This window comes from Mycteria americana, chromosome 1 (assembly GCF_035582795.1).
Source record: "Mycteria americana isolate JAX WOST 10 ecotype Jacksonville Zoo and Gardens chromosome 1, USCA_MyAme_1.0, whole genome shotgun sequence".
Taxonomy (NCBI): domain Eukaryota; kingdom Metazoa; phylum Chordata; class Aves; order Ciconiiformes; family Ciconiidae; genus Mycteria; species Mycteria americana.
This window is the reverse complement of record NC_134365.1, coordinates 106,304,845-106,324,786: the sequence shown is the minus strand read 5'-3', so window position 1 is coordinate 106,324,786 and position 19,942 is coordinate 106,304,845. Positions and strand designations below refer to the sequence as shown.

At 39.5% G+C, this 19,942-nt stretch overlaps 1 long non-coding RNA gene across 1 annotated transcript in view; it reads left to right on the top strand.

Moving 5' to 3' along the window:
* LOC142416645 (uncharacterized) overlaps positions 1 to 19,248 on the top strand; it is a 77,584-nt gene extending 58,336 nt beyond the window's left edge. The window contains exons 2-4 of the long non-coding RNA XR_012777780.1: positions 8,294 to 8,338; positions 11,163 to 11,225; positions 19,142 to 19,248. This is a non-coding gene — a long non-coding RNA (uncharacterized LOC142416645). The remainder of the gene's footprint in view (positions 1 to 8,293; positions 8,339 to 11,162; positions 11,226 to 19,141) is intronic.
* Positions 19,249 to 19,942: the final 694 nt, after the last annotated feature.

Here is a 19,942-nt window from a genome sequence, read left to right as displayed (position 1 = left end):
CTTTGCAGGGTCCAGTCAGTGAGGCAGAGTATTTGTAGAGGCTGCCAGGCTGGGGCTGGTGAGCAGCAGCTCATCAGCCACCAGCAGGGACCTCTCCTGCAGGTGGGCTGGCACCTTGTTCTCATTCTTGTCCTACAGATCAAGTAGACATTTTGGGTTTCTGGAGGCTATAAATTGATATCAGAGACTGCCACAGTACCTGGCAAGAACAAATGACAAGATTCCTTGCCAATACTTAGAGAAGTTCAATATGTTGTCCTATATAACTCAGGGCTCTCATGGGTTCCGCTGTGTAAAAGTGGGCCATGCTCCATGGGGAAAAATCTGAGCTATTATGTCACAGGGTGAGACAGCTGTATAAATAGATATGTATTTAATGTTCCATTGGTGCTGTCTTTTGAAGTGCTGTAAAGAAGGCTATTGCAAATATTGCTGACTTGTAATGAAATAGCTTTTTTTTAAGGCAGCATAAAGAGCTAGACAAGTAAGGGTTAAACAACATAAATACAATTTTATTTCTTCTTTCAAGTTACCCTTCTATTTGATTTCTCTCATGTTATTCTTTCACTTCCTTCCATGTTTATTTATATCTGGCTTAGAAGCCAGAGCTTCAGTGTTCTGGGCATTGCACAAATACAGAACAAAGGCAGAGCCCCTGTGACAGAGGCTTTGCTTTTTTTTTCATCTATTTATTGTAGCCTGTTATGGAAAGGCTGCCTTTTGACAACCAAAAACAAAATGTGTGTGCACCTGGAAATTAAATGGAAACTTGGGTTCTCCCCGCCCCCTCTTTCAGCCCTCACCAAAATAATTTGCTTTAACTTCGGCTGTGAAGAGAACAAACTTTCTTGGCATTTTTCAAATTCAATTATACAAGACATTTCATTCTCTTGTTTGCTTTTAGAAGGAAATAATTAGCAGACATTTCTGTTTTCCACATGGATCTTAGTATTCTGCAAAGAAGATGACATTATACCTGGGTAAACAGCAAAGTGATTATCAAAACAAAGTCAAATAAAACGAAGGAGACTTTTCCTTGCTTTCAGAAACTCCTGGTACTCTGCAGCATTTCATGTGTAACTGAATCTTTTCTTCTCAGATGAATTTCTGTTATTGTACACGTGGCTAAATATAGACTAATTGAAGTAGTTTTAAGACTAGTAATTTATTTACGATAATTTTATTGGTCTTAATTCCCTTGTGATTGCATTGGGTTTAATTTGTACTACAGCATCCTGCGTATAGAAAAATAGGTTTAATGATTTTTCGTTATGGAGCTTTATTTTACAACATGCTTTGTTCTTCAATATTTGGCAACAACCATTCCTCCTCTTCCTAAGGTCAGAATGATTTGAGCTTCAACTAGTTATTTAGAGAGATCTGATAAGGAAATTTCATCTCTGTGGGTGCTGGCTGGTGATGAAGAGAATCCTAGGTTTCAATGGAGACTAATCTTAACTCAGGAGGGAAAATTCAGGAGGGGTAAAGCAATCTGCTTTTCGGTGACAGATCGCTGACAATTTACTTCCACTAGCCACCTCTCTCTTCCTGCCTAAACTGTCAGAGTGCTATGGAAGAAAAAGCCCTTTGTGCCTGTGTGCAGAAAGTGACTGTCATCACCATTATGAATGGTATTTTACATAGGGCTTGCAAAGATCAGTAATTACTTCATCCTTCCTGCCTCTTCTTTGTGCCAGTTTCTCTTCGTGCTGCAACCAGCTGAGGCTCGGTCCATAGGACATCTGTTTCTCTGCCACCCGAGCACCTCTAATAGCTTGCCTTGTACTCCGGCTCCTTCATTCTAGTCATCTTCCCAAATCTGGGGGGGAGGGGGGGGGGGAACAGCTTTCCTTTCTCTCCCAGCAGGCTGGGGCCAAGATTTGTAACTCTATTTTTGCCTTAGAGCCCTAACTCAGGCTAATGGGCAGCTGCAGTTGCTGACCGTGGCTGCTTTAACCCCCAGGAAGCCTTGCTGGGAAGAGGGAGAAGGTGGGTGTGAGAAGTGAATGGATGGATTTTGGGAGGGCAGAAGGGACAGAAAAGGATGGGTGTGTTAAGGAGTATTGTGAATGGCAGTAGGGGCATGTAGGTTGGATGGTAACTGAAGTGGTGTGAAAGAGTTTGAAAATCTGTGATTTCAACATTTCATTTTTCCCTGGATTGAGAGGAAAAAAAAATATTTCTTAGAATGGAAAATTCTAAAAACCCTTGAACTTTCAAAAGTTTTTAGGCTGGACATTACAGTGTGCCTGCCTGAGTGGGACCAGCGCCTTATGAAAACTGAAATTCAGCTCTTTGTCTCCTTTGGCTCGGATTTGGGCTCAAACCACATCCTCCATCAGGCACCGTAGTCTTGTGGCTCAGATGGTGTGTTTAACAGTGTAATTGGAGGGGTTGCTGTGGTGTGTAAAGGTAGCTGTAGTTCAACAAAGGTGCCTACTTTTGGGAAAGTAGGTGAGCTCTGGAAGGGAAAAGGTGAGCTCTGGAAGGAGCAAACTACTGCTCTGGTGAGGTGCTGTGGCAGCTCTGGAAAACAGAGTAGTGGTGGATCCAGCCCAAAATGAAGAGGCATGGTTTGGTTTAAAAAGACAACACTGTCTTGTTTCAGATCAAGTGTCTCCAAAGGAAACCTTCCTTCCTTCTATCCTGAAAAAGAAAACATAAGACATTGATATAATAGAGATTTTCCTGTATAAAGCATCTGGATTAGGCAAGACACTTTGATTTCCATTGAATATGCTCGTCACAGTAAAATTCCTAGTCCCTGCTAGTCAGTGAGTCAGACAAGTGAGATGAATAGGGGTGAGTCAGGGTTTTTATGACAAAGCAGTGAGTGAAGACTGATGTGATGAAGGTGTCTCTGGTGTGGGTGAAACGGGTGTGAAATGACTTCGTGTAGACAAAGTTTGTTGTGAGAAGTGTATGTGTCTCGATGACACCAGGAATGGCATTTTATATAAGAAAGGACAGTTCTTGTGCACAGCCAGTGAGGATTATGATTCCTCACATGTTTAAGTAGCTCCTTCCCACACTTCTTTTAAACCTGATGATTTTTAAGTTAATAAGCTTGTCTGGATGCAACAGCCAGCTCTCTCGTTTAGATAGAACAAAAGCCTGTGTATAGTTTCTGCTTTCCTTGTTTTCAAGAAATAATTTCATTTGTGGGTGGGGGTTTTTTTAAACAACAAATAACCAATATATTTAGAGACTTAGCAGATGGAGACCCTCTTAGTTACTGTAGTTTATAATATGAAAAATTATTTACCAGGTTCTGTGTATTAGAAACAGAAGGTATTAAACAACTCAGATTATAATATGAATTTAATAAGAATCATACAAATTAGAAAGCAGCACATTATAAAGCCAAAGGATAGGAATTCCTTTAATTGCACCTTCGGGTGCAATTGCTGCAGACCAGAATTGTGGGATCTTAACAGCACAGTCAGGTTGTTTACCTACAAGAATCAGGGTGGAAAAGGAGATTTCACTGCTTCTTCTTCATTTTTTTATGCTATTATAGTGAATGTTTTCTGTGCTATTGTTCTCTTTCCCTCATTTGCTTTTCATCTCCTTATGCTTTGTCTATATTGTATCCAGTCTATGATATTTATCTCATTTCCTTTTTAATCATTTTAGTAATTGTCCTTCTAAATATTCTTGTTGTTGTTTTAATTTCTTTGGAATTGTTTAATGTTGGTGTCCATGTTCTTTACTGGTTGTTTCCAAGGAGATATTTGGTTTCAATCTCCTACAAATTTTCTGAATCTTTCTTACTAATATGTAATACAAATATAATTCTTTTTAAAGTGTTTCAGCAGCTTATTTACTTTTTTTTTTTTTTAATTTGCTAAATGAATTACGGTTCATGCTTATAAAGTACAATGACTACTTCTCTGGAGCAATGGTAAATATACTGCAGAATCTGCAGGAGGTGGGAGGTCGTCTTAAACACTCATAACTATTACATTTTTTCACTAGAGAACAAAGTCAAAACAAACTTCACTGTGTAGTATTTTAAATATAGAGAAGGGTCCAAGACCAGCAAAAGATGCAAGAATTTGTGTCTGTTTTGTACATACTAAGAACACGAGGAAATTGTGGTGACAGTCTTTGGTCTAAAATAAGTTTTTACTGTCTGTTCTAAAATGCATGAACCCTAGGTGCAATAGACATACTTCTGTGTTAAATGTTAGTGTCCTCTGAGATGCCAGACTGAGGACATAGCTGTACTGTCAGAAGTGGCTCTGCACAAGCTACCTCCAAAGTCAGAAGAGGTGGGGATTACTGTGTCTCCCATCTAGAGCGTCCAGAAGCAGTACAGTTTTTTCACTTAGACACAGTACATGGGGCAATAGTTGATTGCAGTTGGACCTGGACTGGTATGTCCAGCCTTGGCTTGTGCCATTTGAGGTTACCAGCATCAGCAGGTGCTAAGTGAATGGTCTTCACACCACACCCTGCTGCGTGGTGTTGACATAAGAAAGAAGAGGTGTGTGAAGGTGCCTCAAAACTCTGCTGGGGTGCAGTAACTCAGTCTCTGCTACAAAGCTCTGGATTTCCTCACCTGCCATTTCTCAGTGCTTGGTATCTCCAGCACCTACGGTTGCCTCCTGAAGCAAGTAACAGATATTATTTCTTCAGGGGATATTGGCCCCATGTCTAAAGCAAGAGGCTGAGAGCTAGAGACAGCGTTTTCACTCCCAGTCAGCAGGTGATAAACCTGAAGGCCTTTAGTTGCAAGTCTCGGTTTTGGTTTTTTGGTTTTTTTTGTTTGTTTGTTTGTTTTAATGGAGTCTATGACTTTGGGCAAAGCTCTAAGCTCTCTATCATAAGGTTTTAGTCTGTAAAACTTAGAAGACTAATAACCTGCTTCCTGAAGCTTGGGGGATTCTTCTTTTTGAGGAAAGTATTACTATTTTATGTTGTATCATACTGTCTTATAAGTTCTTACTGTTTATTGCAGTAACAGCAGGTCTCATGATATTTCATATTCCTTTTTCTCTTAATATCCCAGCTCTTACAGACACATGACTGTGTAAAAATTTGAGCTTTAACTGAAATAAGTTTCTAGCTCTTGTGGTTGTAAAGAAAGAAAACCTTGATAAAGTCAATCCCTGAAGACTAAAAGAAAAACTAGGACAGAAATGAAGAGGACCCAAATTATGTTACTTCTTAAAATGAATAATATCTTGGAGTCTAAGCCATGGTGTGTGAATGTCAGGTCTGGTGGCATTACATACATGAACAGCAAGGTAGGACTGTAATGTTGAGTATGTGCAGTCAGGTTGATATTTAGAGAGTTGTCTACTGTTTGTCTTCAATTCAGAGGAAACATTTCTTGATCAGAGAGTGTAACTGAAGAAAGTTCCAGGCAAGGGAAGCAAACATTAAGGATGCTTTATTGCCTCTTCTCCCTCTGCCTCTCCCCTTGGCATATTACATCAGAGGGGTTAAGTGCAACGTTTTCTGCCCCTTTTTATTGCAACCTTTCACTCTTACTAGCAATTAGAAATTAATAGCCTTAGTTTACCTTCAGTATTTAAAATTTTTTATATGCAGGAGCATTATTTTAAAACTGCATTTATGTAAACAAGGTGACCTTGGTAACCTTGCAAATAGGAAAAACCGGTGTACTTTTACTGTGGGTGCCAAAGACGTAGCTATAGTAATGTTGGTTTCATGGCATTGTTACTTTTTGCTTTTTTTTTTCCCCAACCTTTTTCTAGACTAGATCTCACATGTTTTAGGTGATAACTCATAAAAATGCCTCTCCCTGTTCCATACTTTTCTGTCCACTAGTATTGTCATCATCAGCCCTGCACACTGTAAACATGACTGAAAAAATGGAGCAAATAAGATCCCGATATTTAATAAACTAAAGTTAAAAAAACAATCTCCTGCATACATCATTAAAAAGAAAAGGAGTATAAATGCTTTTGCAACATTGCCTTTTAAGCATTTTAAATTAAAGGGACAAATCCCTGTGTGGAATAAATTGAACATGTACCCATTGAAATCAATGGAGCTACACAGATTTAAAGCAATTTGGTATCTGGCCCTCTATTGGAAATGGTAGATTAAGTTGGAAAGATATGTACTTGAGATCAGTTCATTTCAAAGCACGCCTTTCACTTGGGAATCTATAATGACCCTAAAAAATCTGAAATACTCCCCAAAATGTGATTTGCACAGAGAAAAAAAAAAAAAAAGCTGCTTTATATCTTTGTACTGCTTTTATCAGGGAAGATATACTTGAAGTAGTTTTCAAAATGACTGAAGCAAATCTGACAATCTATCATAATTGAAAGTGTCTTAGGAAAATGTCTTGGAGGCTCAATTTCCTGCTGAGAAAGGGAATGTCACTGTTGTCACTGACCTGTGCCTGTAAGAGGCACATGATCAAGACTTATTAATTACAACATTAAATGCCAAATATATGAGATACCACAGACATTTTATTGGATGTGGGAACTAATCAACTTGCTACTGAAGTAATTCAATTCTGTGCAGGTTTATTATTCAAGCACTTTAAAACTCAAGGAATGACAGCTGATATATATGAGGGAAAACTAAGAGAGACAGCAATACTTCCTTTTAATTGTATTTATTGTATTGGATAAAAGTGATATACAGCTTTCTTTTTTGGTCTTGAAGTGATTTGTCTCATGCTTAATTATCATTTAAGTATCCAGAATAGAAAAACAAGTCATCCTGAAAAACGTAGTCGTCTTCAGAGAACTTCTGCTCTGCAGGCGCCGAGTGGGCTGCAAGGCAAAGATGCCCCCACTAGCTTTAAGTTAGCCAGCTCCACTACCTACAACTTCCCAGAGATCAGCTCGGGCTAATCTGCCTTGCTGAGCAAGGAAACTGCTGAGGTGAAGCGTGTCCCTCAGTGCCATCACAGGCAGCAGCTGCCCAGGTTGCCCCACAGCTGGAGACACCTCCCAGGCTGGGCTCTCAAGGCAGGAGCTGAGCAGTAAATGGTTAGCTCACTGTGCTTCGGAAAAAGTGGGTTCACGCTTTTGCCTCCTCACACATGAAGAAACGTCTTTAGCCAAATTTACACTTGACTGCCCAGGGATCAGTGCTGGCTGAACCAGTCAGCCTGGCAAGCTGGAGCCCCCCGTCAGCTGAAACTCTGTTTTCCACAGTTTTTGTAGTGAAGCACATGGGATTGCATTAGTTACAAATGGGAAAAAACCCTACTAAATTATGTTCCTCTGCCAGTACAAAGATAACTTGTTAGTGGAGGACAGATGACCGTTTCAGTAAGCCAAGATTCTTGATGGTAGATTTTTCTTTCACAGAGATGCATTACATGGCATGCGTGAGAAACTATGCAACTTAGTGAAAATGGAAGGACGATCGTGTTCTTGAATGATGAACTAGATGGAGACTAGATGGTCTCTTCACAGATGACGCATCTCCTTCAAATGGGGATGTGATGGCTTTAGAAGAGACTAAACAAGACAAATTGATACTTCCTCAGTTCTCAGGGACTGGGTGGTTATGATTTGAATTCATTAAAACATCTTATTTGTACTTTAAGTTTCAAAGCAAGATATGCCCCTGGCTTGGGAAAGAAGCTTAGCAGGAGAATATGCATCTACTTAGCCTCTAAGGCTGAAATTTTATGCAAAATTTGTTTTGCGAGTTTTGCTTTTGAATTTGAAATGCAGACTTCATTTCTGTTTACCCTAAGTTCAGTCATTCATGAACATATTGATACAAGTATTAAAGCTTTTGTAACGGAGTCAGTTTGGGGTCCTTTTTCAGAGTAACTTGAAAATAGCCTATTGTTATTTCTCTAGCATGGTGGTAGAAGGACTGAAGTATTGTTTTGGGGTTTTTTTTGTAATGCAGTGGTGAGTCCAGAGATCCCAATAAAATCAAAGTTTTCTGATTTTTTTTTTTCCCCTATATTATGGCTGCTCAGCTCTGTTCAAATAGAATGTCCATTTGTTTGCTGTCCAAAGATTTTCTAAAACAAAAATTCATAATATTTGTAGATCTATTTTCACTGTTTTCAAACTTGTTTGAATCTTAACACCTCTTTGGGCCATTTACACTCCTCCTTGTGTTTACAATGGATTACCAACTTATTCCTTGTGTTGGTACCTAAAACCTTGCCTATAAATCAGGTAGGAGTTGGGAAAGAAGACAAATATGCACATCAGCATTCAAGGCTGTGTAAAATCCTTGTGACAGTTAAGTCATATGCTTGCACAGATTAGCAGTGTTAGAGAAAAACTAGACAATGATTAGCAAATGATTTTTTAACTTCTTTTTACAGGTGATTTAACCAGCGGAAATAAGGAGGAAGTGCTAGCATAATTAGGTAAGTGTTTCACTTGTAATCAACATATAATAAATACAGTGATACCAGCTAAATTTTGAGTTGGAAATTTAGGCAGCATGCTAGCAAGGAGAAGCGTGCCCACAGGGATATTTCTGTTACTCATTCCTAATGGAGTTTCGCTTAGATAAGGCAATGGATGTCATCTTCATACAGTGCCTTCTGGCCAGAACTAGCAATAAAAATACACAATAGATTTAATGTGGCTTGGCTGTCCTCTGACCAGCAAGCTATTCTGCCAGTTGGCTATAGGCAGGGGCAAAGAGTACACTGAGTTTCTTCAGCCTTGCTCTTAAGTCTTTTATTACCATAGTGTTATGCAGTGGGCATAAGCTGGGCTGCAAATGACCCACTGAATCTATGAAAATGCAGAACAGAATAATAACGGTGAAAGCATAGAGACCACCAGAAATGTAAGCAATCTTATATTACTATACTTATATTACTATACACTAAAATAGAATTAAAAAATGTATTCCTAAACACATTTTTGGCGTTGATAATTTAATGCATTAATGTTAAGGATATGATTATCTACTCCCCAAGATTTTTCTGTTTGACAGTGTCACATTTAAATAATTTTTAGGCAAGGACATTACTGATAGGTTGATGATAGTCATATGGGAATCCTATTCTAATCACCCAGAAGTTTGTTTTGTGGTTTACTATAGCAGTTTAGTGTGCAAGATAGGTTCTTTTTAAATACGAAACTTCCTTGAAATCCACAGCTGGCTGTTATACAGTACCCTATACATACCCCCGGTGCATATAAAATGTTTTCCCTTCTATTGAAATGGAGGTGGAGGGAGCTTGAAAGGCTCTGGTGCTAATGGGAACACAAGGTACCACACTATGGTGTGAGCTACATCAGTACCAAGGTCCTCCACTCAGAAGGTATATTTTCCGAACAAGTATTCTGGAAATACATACAACTTTTTGTCTTTCATCAAGAGAGCTGAAAAAGATCAGGAAGGTGACTAGTTCTGGCATCACTCAGATTTTTAACCAAGGCAGAGATATTGATGATATTAGCATGGAGCAGTATTGCTGTAGCCATGTGTGGGTGAAGCAGACTACTAGAGAATTTAATCTCTAAAGAAATCTAGCAATAAATTCTTTATATTCTAACCATCAGCATCTAATAGGTAAATTACAAATGAATTTGAATGAAGAAGACAGACCTGGGTCACCCATCCAGGGAGTGCAATCCAAAATCCCTCCGTGAGACCAGATTTGGAACAAATATGTGCAGATTTCTGTTTCGTACAGTATAAGTTTCTTTTTAAATGGAAATGAAATTATTTCTGATTTATGCTGGTGATGTCTTGAGCAGGTTTGTGCCCATTTGCTTACCTGGTTTACAAGAGGTGTATTTCTCCTCTGGGCCAAATGTTGTACTCCCTGTAAAACAAAGGTTATGGCACTAACACAAGCTACTTCCTTGAGGCCAAATTCTACCCACAGTTTCTTGAATGCAAATCACCAGCATTACACATGGGTAACTGAAAGCTGAATTTACCCTTGAGTGCTCAGTTCAGTTAAAATTATTTTGCAGCTTCCCTGCTGATGGCTAAGAAATCATCCAACCCCAGTAGTAGAGCTACCTTTTATTCAGTATTCCCTTCACAAATGTAACGTAAGGGTTGCTTATAAATATACATGCTTTAGTTTAAAATTGCTGTTGAAATTCACTGCTTTACATACTACAGGTATAGTGAAAGCAATATCTGAAAGCTCATAATTAACCATTCCTTTGTTCAGAGAATGCAAAGTGGGCTAAGTTTTCAGATAACGAGAGATTGTATCCCAGTTGTTTTCTGCAATTTTTCACAGAATTGTGACTGGTTTATGGCAGAGCTGTACTAGTTAACATTCCTGATCATCATCATTATTGCCAATGCATTGTGTCTTGTGCTTCAGATCCAATCCTGCCTTGCTCTGAGCACAAATAATTCAACTCCCCACTGTAAATCCTTTCTAATTAGGTTATTTCTGTCTTTTAATCTCTTACTCTGAGAGCCATTAATGATTTTGAACTGAGACATGTATAATTTGTAATAATTTAGCTTATCTGGCTTTAAAAGACCATTTGTTTTTCTTTTAATCTTTAACAACCCTGTTTGGATTTAAGACTGTCTGCAGTAAATGCCAAAGGTAGAGACAATTTTGGTTACATTACGCAATTCTTAACCTGGTGGTGAGGCCTCCAGCTGCAAAGTTTAGGATGCCACCCATGAATGAATTAAAAAACAAAAAAACAACCCCAAACCAAAACAGAAAGCCTGGAGGGCTTAGATGATAATGGTAATAGTATGTTCATATGTTCATTAATTGCTGTGCTGCTGTACCAAATACCAGACTTTGTGCTATTCTCTTGCCTGTTTGAACTGGTAGCTTCAGCCTAATTTTTCCAGGATGAAACATCTCAGATTATTGGGATTTTCTTGAATCTAAGCTTTTAGAGATTGTTGTGGACTGCAGACTAAATCAAACAAGCTGCTTTGAGTGTACCTGGTTTGATTAACTATGCAGAAATTTATTTTAGTGGAAAACAAAAGTGGATTCCTTTAGTCACATATCAGAATATGATCACTACATTAGACAGTAACTGGAAGTCATAGTAGAAAGGCCAAGGATTTAATTAATTTTCAAGATCCTATCATGTTAGGTTGCTAGATGCTCCTCTACAATGTGAAATATACATACAACAGTCAAATAGGGTTTAAAATCCCTGTACATTTGTCAAATGTTTTAAAAAGCCTTGTAGAATGATTTTTTTTATTATTTATTTATTGTCAATCCATAGATTTAAATGGAAAACTATACATGCTTTGAAAATTTCTGGAAGACAGCTGTCAACGAAGAAAAGGTATCATTCTTTATTGGAGTATGTTATTTTACTCAGTAAGCTCTGTAGAAACCCTGGGGAGGTTACTATATTTCACGTCACTTCTTCCTATACGTCTAAAAACTTTTCACTGCCAACACTTGCTATTTTTGCTGCCTCTTGGAAACAGCCATTAACTCTCCTACGGGGCCCTGCAATGCACTATGTGTTGTCTTACCTCTAGTGCATGTCTGGGATGTTACCGTGTTACAAACTGGGTTTCAGTTAATCAACCATTTACGGTAAGATAGGGGCATTTAGCAAAGTTGGATAAATACCCTGAATATGGATGGCCCTTTACTAAAATGAGCTGTAGAAGGATTTTCATGGCAGTGTCAGAATCAGCCAACTGGTGATTATGAAAGGCTTGGTTACACCTTAAGTGGAGGGTTTTTTTGTTGCAGTTAAATGCAATAAAAGACAAGAAGTTTCAGATGTTTGTGTTTTATTGAGTCTTCCAACCACTTCTCCTCTATACAACCAGACAAGTACATGCCCGTGAAACTTTGAGAGCTACCAAGGGTGCCCGTTCGCATAAAATAGCACTTAAACATATGTTCAATCCCGCTAGGCTTCAAGTCAAGCATGTACTGAGAGCACATTGTTTTGGGAAGGATGAGCAGTTTTCTGTTGCAGTTGCCCATGACTTCTTGGAAAGGATAATTTTACACACCCGTCAAGTAGACTGGAGGAATCTAGAGCAACTTGAGAAAAATAACATCAAAAGTAATTAGTAGATATGACTTAATTACTTACTTATGTCCATCTGTGGAGAATGTTGTTGATTTCTGACAAATGTAGTCACCTTTGAAAATCTCAGCTAAGTAGAAAATAAACACCGTGCAAATAGGCATATGCAGGTTTAGATATTTACACTATGGGCAAAACCAAATTTAACTGTAAAGGGAAACAGCTTTTTCTAAAAAGGTAAATGTTTTTTTTTGTTATTGCAAGTCTGTCAAGTCTGGACCTGGACTAAATGCCCGATGTCAGTAATTTCAATGTGGATTTTAATAGTGCATGGAGCTGTGACTATGCTGGGCACACTGCTGGTGGGGCCCTGCGGGTGAGGGCGGTGGGGGCCGTGGGGCGGTGCAGTGCCCTCCCTTCCCAACCAGCCCCATCCCGCAGCCCCCAGTGGGGTGAGCTGGGCTGGGCTGGGGATGGCAACAGGGTCGATCGCAGCCTGGCCACCCCCAGGTGCCACCCCAGGCCTGGCCGGTGTGTGGCCAGAGAGGCAATTTCCCTTCAGTGGGGGGCTGGCTGGACCTGAGCGAAAACGCTGCTCCAGAGCCAAGGGGTATCATGTACATTGGGGACCCGTGTGAGACTTGTCCCTGGTCCTTCGCTTGGCTTAGCTACCTTTCGCAAAGACTTCTCCAGGGTTGCACCGGCGTGCCATGTCAGAGCACAACCTGACAGCTCCGTTTGTTTCCTGTTAGACAAAATAATCGCAGGTACCGGCTGCCCTCCTGCTGGCTAACCTGCACAGCGTGATGATCCATCTCTGACCGCAAGCCCTCTTCAGTGTGAGAAGTGCCACTGACTAGGAGTGGGAATCTATGTTAAAATGGCTTTCTGTGCTGGGAAAGTCTTGGAGAAAGTGTGTTTGTAGGAGAATAAATGGATCTGTCCATTACTCTGCTGCTGTGTTTGCAATGATAACCACAAAACAGAAATTGTCCCCTACCCAAATCCATGTTATTGCAGTCTTTCATGGGATCGATTCCTTCAAATTCCAGGTCTTATTGGAGTCAGACAGTGGGACAAGTTGAAACAAAAGTGAGAAAGTCTTTTCTTATCAGCAGGGGAGCCTGATAGTAATTCTGGTTCATTGGGGTGAAGAGATAGAGCACATATGGACATGACCCCAGCTGAATACCCCAGCACTGGAGAACTGCCATGAACTTTGAGGAAGACAAGATATGTTTTTCATGCTTGACAGTCCAGAGAAATTGAGCTGTGCTTGTGACATCAACTTATTTTCAGCCCTTCCAGCACTTCTGCATGCACCAGCAGGGCACGATGCTTCCACTGTCACCACGTAGACTATACTTTCTCCTTCCTTCTCCATCTTATTTGCCTATGTGGCAGAGACTTTTCTGAGGACAGAAGTCCTCTCATAAATGGCAGGTTTTACCCTGGCTGAAATCTGAGAAGAGGCTTAACTGCTGCCTTCTGTGCTCAGTCTCTTAAAAAAGAAAACAAGTCTCGTTCTGAAAATCTCCTTTTTTTGCTGGGAGGTTCACGCATGTTAAAATCCTCTGATGTAAGGACTATCTTTGGTCAGAGCTTAGTGTCTACATTTGCTGGAAATAAGCAGAAAGGCCCTTCTTTAAAATGGGAAGAAAGGTGGCTTAAAAAGTAGACCTTAATATTCTAGAGTCCTTTTTTATTAAATTCACATTTGAGGAAAAAAAATCTTATGACTTATGTCAGGATCTTTTGTTCACTTAATGAATTTTTCAAGGTATTAAAAATAATTTGTGCAATGTGATGACTATTAAGCTAGTAGGTGAGGATGGGAGTAGAATATAATTTCAATTAATATCCCATCTGAAATAAAAAGAACATTCTCAAAGATTAAAAAAAATCTTCACTGATTCAGGAAAGAACCTCATCTTTGCTGGAAACTAAGCCATACGACATGGCAATAACAGCTTCATAGGAAAGAGAGTGGGAATTATGTTCAAGATCAGTCTTTACATTTAACACTTAAAAAAATGAACCTCAGTGAAGCTACCAGGCAGCCATGCTCCTTGTGTGCACGCATGCACTCACAATGTATGTGTGAGGATATATATGTATACACACATATACCTCTCCTCCTCATCTTGCTAATTTCTGTGGGTGTTTCTGTGGGTGATTACAGACCAGGAGGAGATTAAACCTCAGAGCACAGCCACATGGTGGCTTTAAGCAAGTTTACTTTGGAAGTGTTAAATGTGTGAAGTGATCCTCAATATATGCAAATTAAAAGCTTCTGGGAGTACTGTGCATGCAATGAAAAGAAAATATAGCCTTCTGCAGATGGAAAAAGCAAGCTTATTAGGAATTAATAACTGTCTCAGTCCTAGGGAAATAAGAGAAAATGGTGCATCTAATTCTTACTATAGCAAAATGTAATTAACAGGAAGGTCAGAGGGCAAGGACATAGTATGCAATTAAGTCTTCCTCAATCTTGCACTACACAGGTAAACACAATACAAGTTTAATAATGAACAAATCCTCTGGTACCTAGTACACATTTTTAGAACTCTCATTTACATGAACTCTGTGGGGATCTTATTTCTTGCTATAGCATGTTTTGCAGTTCTGTATAGAAAATTTAGGCAGACTCTAAAGACGTTTTCCTCACTTCTTTCTTTAGGTTTCCTCTGATCCCCCTACTACTGAAGCATTACTGTAGTTCATTTTTCTGCATGTTACTTGAGATTTAGTGCTAATGCAGATAAGGCAAAGCTGTAACAAGGCTGCTGCTAACATGTGAAAGCTGTGCTTTGAAGTGATAGTGTAATGAATACCTATGTTAGTTACTGCTGCATACATTCTTTACCTTTCAGATGTCAAGCTGTTTTAGTAGGCGATACCCGATTTTTTTTCTTAGTCCAGGACACTTGGTTGAGGATACAGTATTCATTACATGCCTGTTCTCAAATGCATAGTGGGGATGGATTCAGTGCTGATTGTGCTTCGAGCAGGAGGTCGGAGTAGATGACTTCCCAAGGTCACTTACGACCTGAATTAATCTGTGAGTTTAAGATTTGCATGCAGATCTCTGCCAGTTTTTTACAGTTCTTTTAGGGAAGCAAAACATTTCAGCTAAATATTGGATTTCACCTGTGGTATATTCAAGTTCTCAGAAGTGGTCTGTTTTTTGTTTGTGCCCCTCTGCCACCACTTTACTTTCTCTGCTCTCATTTTCTGTCAAGAGCTTCCAGACTTGCCCTTCATTTCTGCCTCAGAGCAAATCTGACGAAGACTCACTTCCCTTTCTGCTTTTGCTTTCCAAACTCTTTCTTGTCCATGGATCTGAGCCCAGGGAGTAATGTGTAAAATGCTGCAAACCATAACACAGAGACACAGCACCCAGCGATCACTGAAACAGGATACGGTTTTACACAAATAACACCAACGGAAGGGACTATATTGTAAACTTACCTTTCTAGGCAGCATCAGCTAAGACTTATGCAAAGGGGCTCTCTAGACTTGGAAACATTAAGAAACATATCAAAAGGGCAAATTCGTACACTGAATCGTCCCCTAACCCTTCATGTCAGACCTCCCAACCTTATATTGTGGATAACTGTGAAAGACAAGCTAGCACCTAATCTGAAAACTGTGTAGTCAGTTTAAGGATAAGTGCAAAATTGATCTGGTTCATCTTTTTTGTCATCAGTGGAGAAGGCCCTTACCATAAATGTTACAGGATTTTTTTTTCCATGGGCAGGATTCCTTGTGAGCAGAAAGAAGACTGCAGTAAAGGGTCAATGCCCTTCTCCCAAACAATCTGTGAAAATCCAAACTGTGCTAGCTTAAAAAGAAGGAAAAAAAAAGAAAAGAAAGGGAACAAGTACATTGACTAATTAGAAAATTAGAGCAGAGAATATGACTTTGCCAAAATATTATCTCCGTTTCTTGAGCTCGTGACCCGTAATGTTTGAGTAACAGGAAGCCATCATTTTGAAAATTGGGGGAATTCCTGTTCAGTCTAAATCCTCCTGAGATGGGAATAAAAGCCTCTGCAGAAAACAATTTTGGACTCAATTAAGATAGAAACAAGGACTGAAGAAGACAAAGAAAGCCATTTTTGTCTCCTTTGGAAAAGACAAGTCTGAAATTCAGGTAGTGGGTCCTTTTCTGCCAGATGTATGAGATGCGAGGCAGCAGAAGAATGAGTGCTAGTGTGTGAGAGATGAGCTTGCTCCCCGCCATGCCCCCTTTTTCCAAAGCCTCGGATGTGAACTGAATTTCATGCACTCAGCTGCTAAAAAAGGTGTATGTTTTTTTTTCCCCAGACAGTCATACTTTTTACTGCAACAAAGCAAGAAGAAATGAACAGCCGACGTACTAACCAGCGAGAGGGAGTGCAGAGGGTGGATTGGGGTTACCTTTGGAGAAAAGGGCATGCCAACCACGTGCGACACATCCACCTCTACCATGGCCCCGTCCTCGCAGCCTCGCACGTGCCTGTGCTGCCTCGGCTTTTGTGGGGGCCCTCATCTTCTGCTTCGTCGATTCCCAGGCAGGGCTGGTGCTGGAGGCTGCCTCGGCTCTTGTGCGGGGTGCAGCCCGGCTGTGACTCCGCTGGCTGGCGAGGCTGCAGGGGCTGCGGGAGGTGCACAGCAGCTCGAAGAATACGGCCCTAATTAGGCAACAGCTCTGTAAAACGTTCCTTTCTTCTTCAGGTTTAAAACTCATTTACCCTTTCCATACGTGTCAAAACATGTCAGATATTACGAGCGCGATCTCTTGAGATCATGCTAGTTCATGACTCCCTTAATCTTACAGCTCTTTTTATTGAATGATTGTGGTATATTTTATACTTATTTTTTTGCTCACTTCCTTTCTCTGGTACAAGTTGAGGTTATGTTTGTTTTCAGGGATATGACTATATTTTGCCTGACAGAAAATAGGTGGTTAGTTTGAAATATCTGTTATTCTGCGCTTGCCCCCCTTTCTCCTAGAGAAAAAAAGGGAGGTAGAAGATGATCATACTGCAATGCTTGTACCGGCAGAGGAAAGAGTACAGATATCTTTGGTTTACTGAATACTGCATACAAAAAGGATAAAAAAATCCCAAATGAATCAGAAGTAATTTACAAACAAAATCATAGCAAAATGATTATGAGCTTGAACAATCCTAAAGAAGATAGTACAGACAGATTCAGTATTTTAAAATGAATATGAGAAAATATTTTCTTGAACTTGTGGATTTGGTGGGAAGAACGAGTTTCTTTAATATTAATAATCTCCACATAGCTGCATAGAACAAATGGTGATAGGGGAAATAACCTTACCTATACTCAGTAATGCATATATTGAGACTGATATTTACAGTTCTTTAGACCTATATTAATTTTACTGAGGAAATCTTGTCCTCTTTTTTTTCCCTTTGTTTTGGTATTTGCAATTTAATATGATCACTAGGAGCAAACTGAAGCTCCTGCACTTACGTTTTTTTTCTTGCAAATCTCATAGCTAAAAAATGATGGTGATAACCTGACCAAGTTTTTAATTTTTGCACACAATCAAAGCTCAGTTTCAGCCATCTTACTTATAAAATTAACACTGATATGAGGGAATGTATTGTCGTCATTATGGTTCAGACATCAGTCTGAAATAACTATACAGAAGTGTACTCTACTCCTCCTTATCTGAATGCAGTGACTCAATAAATACATTAATACTAAATAATCATTTTTCTTCTTATAGTGACCGAGGGGCTTGTGCCTGCTTGTTTTATCAGAAAGAAAAAAAACCTGCAACTGACTTTGGTAGGAATTTTGCCTGAACAAAGACTACAGGCTGCAGTCCAAATGAGATTTCTTTCAGTACATATCTGTTTCATTTTGTAAAGTTTCTAGGTTTTGATAGAACATATGGGAGTGACTTAAATTTGAGCTTACAATTGCTGCTTTAGGAGACTAAGCTGCTGTGGTGATGCTGGGCTGTTATGCATTTGTTCAGGCTCTGCTTTGTTGCCTACCTGAATGCTTGGAAGTTGCTGGTGTTTATCTGAAGTCCAGATGAGTAGCTAGGAGAATTTTGTGCAATGGAGAGGAGGAAGAATAGCAGCTGCGTTCGTAGAAACTTTTTCTTTACATAAGTACCTTCATCCATGACAGCCATCCTCCACTCTGACACAGGACAAAGGTCTTGCTAATGCTGCTCCTATCCAGTGTACTGAAGGCTTTGGGCACGCTACACAACTGCAGGTTGGCAAGGGCATGACACTATTAACCAAAGCTGTCTCTCAAATCCCAACTGACCTCAATACCAAAGTGGAACTTGCCAGCGAGTCCTTACTCCCTTCAGGAGCTGATCAGTTCTTCTTAAGTGGATGGGAATGCAGGGTTTCCGGCTTCTAGCACAATTTGCAGAATACGTATTACCCAATATAAAGAAATTGAAGAAAACTGCATAGAATGTTAGAATTAAGATAGAAAAGTGCTTCATCGCTTAGGTATTAAGTACGTTCTTTTAATCTATATGTTTTTAAGAGTGCACGTGTAAGTAATATATATTCATATGTATAGGCGTTTCTGACATATATCCAACTGGTTTATGCAAATCTCAACAAAAGATATTAAAAATGGCTATTTATAAGTATAAATAGCTGGAGCAGATATTTGCTTTACCATTACTCCACCTACTGGTATTGTGTTAAACTGACTGAGATATCAGACCTTACTCAAAATTGAAAAAAAAAAAGGGAAGTAAAACTATCCCCAGAGCACAGGCACTGAGTGTGTAATTAAACAACAGCTGGGGGGAATGATGGTTTTAAGGAATAAATAATGGTTTATTTCAGGTGAGTGGAGGCTGAACTGTATCTTTCTTTCCGCAAAGAATTACGGAATATCACATTAGTTATATCCTTACCATTAAAAATATCTAAAACTTAATTTGAGAGTAGTCAATATTATAACAGATGTGTCTGACTACACATTTACAACAAAACTATGTCCACATATATTATTTGAATAATGGTGTAGAATTACCTTAGAACAGTGAAGTATCAATTAAAATTAAGTCTTCCAAAAGCTACTGCAATGTGAGTAAATAGAGTATGACACTGTCTGAAAAATTACAGTGGGGAAAACAAACACTGTCACAAATGGGCTATGCTCATCTACTTGGGGCTGAAGTTTATATGATACGATTTCTTATTACAGTGTAATTGCTGGAGGAGCCCAAGCTCCAAGAAGGGCTTCAGACACTCCCACGGAAGTTGTCAGTTCTGCGTGTGACGTGGTCCTTGTTCAAGTGCAGTGGATACTTGTGACAGCTACTTGAAATTCAGGTAAATCAAACACAACTGTAGGACCACCCTAGGCTCGGCTGCAGAAAAAAAGAAAAAAAAAATCTCTTGCTTTCGGAGGGTCTGTAGCCCCAAGACAGCTTTGTGGTTGCCTGTTTTTTCATTCTTTCCACCTTTACTGTGCTAATAAAATACATCCTTTTGCTGGGGCTATCATAGGGCTTCACAAAGAGCCCACCATACTGTGAGATCTGTGAGAAGCCCCTTCATCAGTGAATTCCCTGGAGAAGGCTATCTGCTGGCTTTTTAATATTTAAAAAAAAAAAAAAAGGAGACAGTGATGAACTAAGTCCACTGTTGTTTGGCAATCTTGCCTGTGTTATATATATACGTCATAGTATGTACGTCATACATATGCTCACAGCCAGCTCCCTCATTTCCTTCTTTTTGGTTACCATCTTGTTAGTTAGTCACATTTTCTTAATAGATAGATGCTAAGAAAGCGTACACTTACATTAGCAAATTTTACACCAGTGTAACTATGCAAAGAAAAAATTTTTAATTTCTGTGGCATGATTCCCTGCAAAGGCCTGGTAGTGAATCTTTTCCTCTGCTTTTGTAATTGAAAGGGCGATGAGGGCACAGTCACCTTTTACTCTGTCATACCTGCTGACACCAACCAGAAAAGAATCCTTTTAACAGTGGTTTAAAGACT